The 3,377-nt window shown below is 40.7% G+C and overlaps 1 long non-coding RNA gene across 1 annotated transcript; it reads left to right on the top strand.

The window, feature by feature from the left end:
* Nucleotides 1–1,035: 1,035 nt before the first annotated feature.
* On the top strand, nt 1,036–1,993 carry LOC136520557 (uncharacterized). The gene is made up of 3 exons (XR_010775296.1): nt 1,036–1,155; nt 1,750–1,867; nt 1,957–1,993. It is a non-coding gene; the product is annotated as an uncharacterized lncRNA (long non-coding RNA).
* Nucleotides 1,994–3,377: the final 1,384 nt, after the last annotated feature.

Here is a 3,377-nt window from a genome sequence, read left to right as displayed (position 1 = left end):
GGACTTACGAGTCGATAATCCATATGGACATGTGGTAACCACTGCATGTGTCAGCAGATGAACAGATTCAGGCATTGTTGCCCCACATATAAGCAGCAATGCTGCATCTAAGTACTAAATTCCGCTGGAGTAGGTTCATGTCCTTGGGTGAAGGTGTAGTGGGGTGGGGCTGGTGTTGCAGGTGTACCAAGATCACTTTTCTTTGTCATATATAGGATAACTACATTCTACTTCACATGTATGCAAACTGTACTTCCTCCAATCCGAAATACAAGTCCATCTAGGTTTGTCCTAAGTCAAACAGTTTTAACTCTGACTAGCAATCTCTACACAAGATGTACTATCTTAAATGAAAAGAGTTATATATGATGAAAGTACTTTTCATAATGAATTTAGTAATGTCAAACTTGTGTTGTCAATCTATATAAAAATTTAGATATTGATGATTAAAGTTATAATATTTTGACTTTGGACAAACCTAGATGGACTTCTATTTCCGATAGGAGGAAGAATGTATGTGTACGACCATGTTGTTCTTCCTTCTCATTATTACTTTTAATTGTTTGCCTTGGTCAAAGATTAGCTACCAGATCTGCTGAGCAACCAACTCCACACTATCTTGTAAGGAACATGTTTTTATTTCTTTCCTTATAACAATGTGTCGTTCTGCAGATAATTTTTGGGCATAAATGGAGACATCTTAAGGGGGAGAGGGACCCGTGGGAGCGTTATGGGGGAGTTGATATTTCTCTGGATCCTTGTACCTTTGGCTAGGCTAATACTCTGGTATGTGCACTTAAATTGTCCTTACTCATGTACAATTTCACCATGACAAAAATTTCTTGCCAATTCAATTATCTGCAAGCTACTTGATACCCCCGAGAACTCCATGCGCCACCTGTTTTGTTGCGTGCTTGAGCAAGGATCTCAAATGTGTTTGAAGCTATAGTGTATTAGTGTTTGCTACTTTGCTATCTCATGTAAATTTTCTCATAAAGTTTTCTTGCTATCACACTGTGCTTTGTTTTCTTTGCAGTCATTTAACTCTTTGTTGCATAAGCTGAGCAAGTATGTACAACGTGGTTCAACAGTTGTTGATTTGTACTCTGGGGCTGGCGTTATTGGCCTATCAGTTGCTGCTTCAAGGAAATGTAGGTGAGCAGATAAATGCATGCTAAGAGGAACATATGTTATTCACATATGCTGGTGAGGACAGATACAATGGATTTGCATACCAAAAGATTTACAACCTGATGCAGTGTCTTATTGCATGCATTAATTCTAAGAGCTTTTGCTTCCATATGGTCTCTTGGTTGAAATATTTTGACAACATTTGACATGGTGTTATATTATTAGGTGTTATATGTATTATTAGTTGTAGACTGCTAAGTAAGCAAATACCAGTACTGATATTGTAGGCCTTGCTAAGCCTTTCCTATACTTGATTTGCAAAAGCCTGGGATGAAAAGGGCAAAGCCCAGAGCCCAAGTCTCGGTCCTGTCCTATGTGATTTGGCCCTAAGCCACCTTTTTTTTGGTTGAGCTGTAAGCACAAAACAAACTAATTTTAGATTTCCTAAGAAATATTTGTGGGAAAAAAATCTGGTATCTATTAAAAAAATTCTGGACTTCATTCTGCAGCTTGGTGCTGTCCATATCCAACTGGACATGCCTACTTTCAGCATATTATCTTAAGGTTGCATGCTTGTCTATCCAGCTATTTTCATGAAAAAAGTCATTCTACTTGCAGGTCTGTGAAATGTGTTGAGATTAACAAACAGTCAAAGATGTCTTTCGAGACATCAGCAAGCCGACTTCCAGCGAACCTGGGTTGCACCATCACTTGGCACAATACTGACGCTTCAGTTGTAAGCAATCAATTTTGTATTTGTACTGTGGTTATATCTTATATATTTTGGCTTTCACTGGAATATGTAATTCTGTGTCATGGCACCAGGAACCTGTTCACTGGCTTGAAGGGTCTAGTGTCGTTATCGTGGATCCTCCCAGGAAAGGATCCGCCTGTTGCCTCTAGCCATAGGAGGAGGGTGGGGTGGACCGGTGTCCAGTGGAGTAGAGTAACCTAGTCCGATTCAGCTAGCGCATAACAAAGCCGTTGCCTATGCACTTGTCTATCACGGCGGCTGTCCCAGTGGCTAGTGCTGCTCCTCCTACGATTGGACGATGCCTTGTAGCAGGAGTAGTCGATCTTTCGGTATTTCTGGCCTTCCTCCTGCGATCCTGACTGCCTTCGCTTCCTTTGCTGCACACAGTGTTGCGCTGAGCACGGCGTGGAGCTGTCGTCCCGGTCACCACCCCTGTGGCCTTCTGCCCTGTCAAACCATACCAAATATGTACGAGGGTACCAGGCTGTAATAGTCGTAGTGCTATGTTCCTATTAATCTGTTCTATTCATAAAAAAACAAATAAAACATTCGGTTACTTAATAATTGCAACCAGCAATGCTGTAAATTGTAATTATTGAGCACTGCAATTTTAGTGTTGAGGATATGCAATATGTCCCTTTTTACTTTCAAGGGTTGACTATTAGTAAGGAAATCATTCTTCCACGAGAATCCTTCCAACTTTTTTTGATCTGGGTTTTGTGTAGTGGGTTGTACATATTTATGATATTTGTTTGCTGTTTTTGTTCACAGCTGTGAATGTGCAGACTGGAGAGGAGGTCGCCATCAAGCTGGTATTGGATTCTCTCCGATTGCTATTTATTTGTTACCATACCATAGAATTTGCCATGTCGGTCTATTTCGTGATAAGATCATTGAGATGCAAAAATCTAGCGAAATGAAATGATGATGGTCCATTTCAGTACTGTTTGTCAACACTGTTAGATGTTTGGGTTGGTGGAACCGATTGTCATTGGTGTTGCTGCTTTTATTGCACAGGAAAATGTCAAGACAAAGCACCCGCAGCTATACATGCTTCTCCAAGGAGGAAGTAAGTTAATGCCATAGAGCCTATCCACCCATCCAGTTTTAGTTATGGGATGGTACTCTATGGTTAGTTAGTTGCTAGTATGATGCGTGAGTTGGGCTGACCTTTTCGCCCCCCTTTTTGTTTCGTTACAGTTGGCATTCCACACCTGAAGTGGTACGGCATTGAGGGGGAGTATAATGTGATGGTGATTGATCTTCTTGGCCCTAGCCTTGAGGACTTGTTCAACTATTGCAGTAGGAAGTTCTCTCTGAAGACTGCTCATGCTTGCTGACCAAATGGTGAACACTTAATCCCAGATTCTTCAAACTGTTCCATTTTGTTTCTTAACTTTAACTTTAATCTCAGTTCGTTGTGCATAGGGTTGTCCTCTTTGTCCTAACTCTGTGAATTGCTAGTGTTAACACATTCCTTATTTATCTTTCA

The sequence above is a fragment of the Miscanthus floridulus genome, chromosome 18, assembly GCF_019320115.1.
Source record: "Miscanthus floridulus cultivar M001 chromosome 18, ASM1932011v1, whole genome shotgun sequence".
In the NCBI taxonomy this organism is placed as follows: Eukaryota; Viridiplantae; Streptophyta; class Magnoliopsida; order Poales; family Poaceae; genus Miscanthus; species Miscanthus floridulus.
This window is presented reverse-complemented; position numbering and strand designations above follow the sequence as displayed.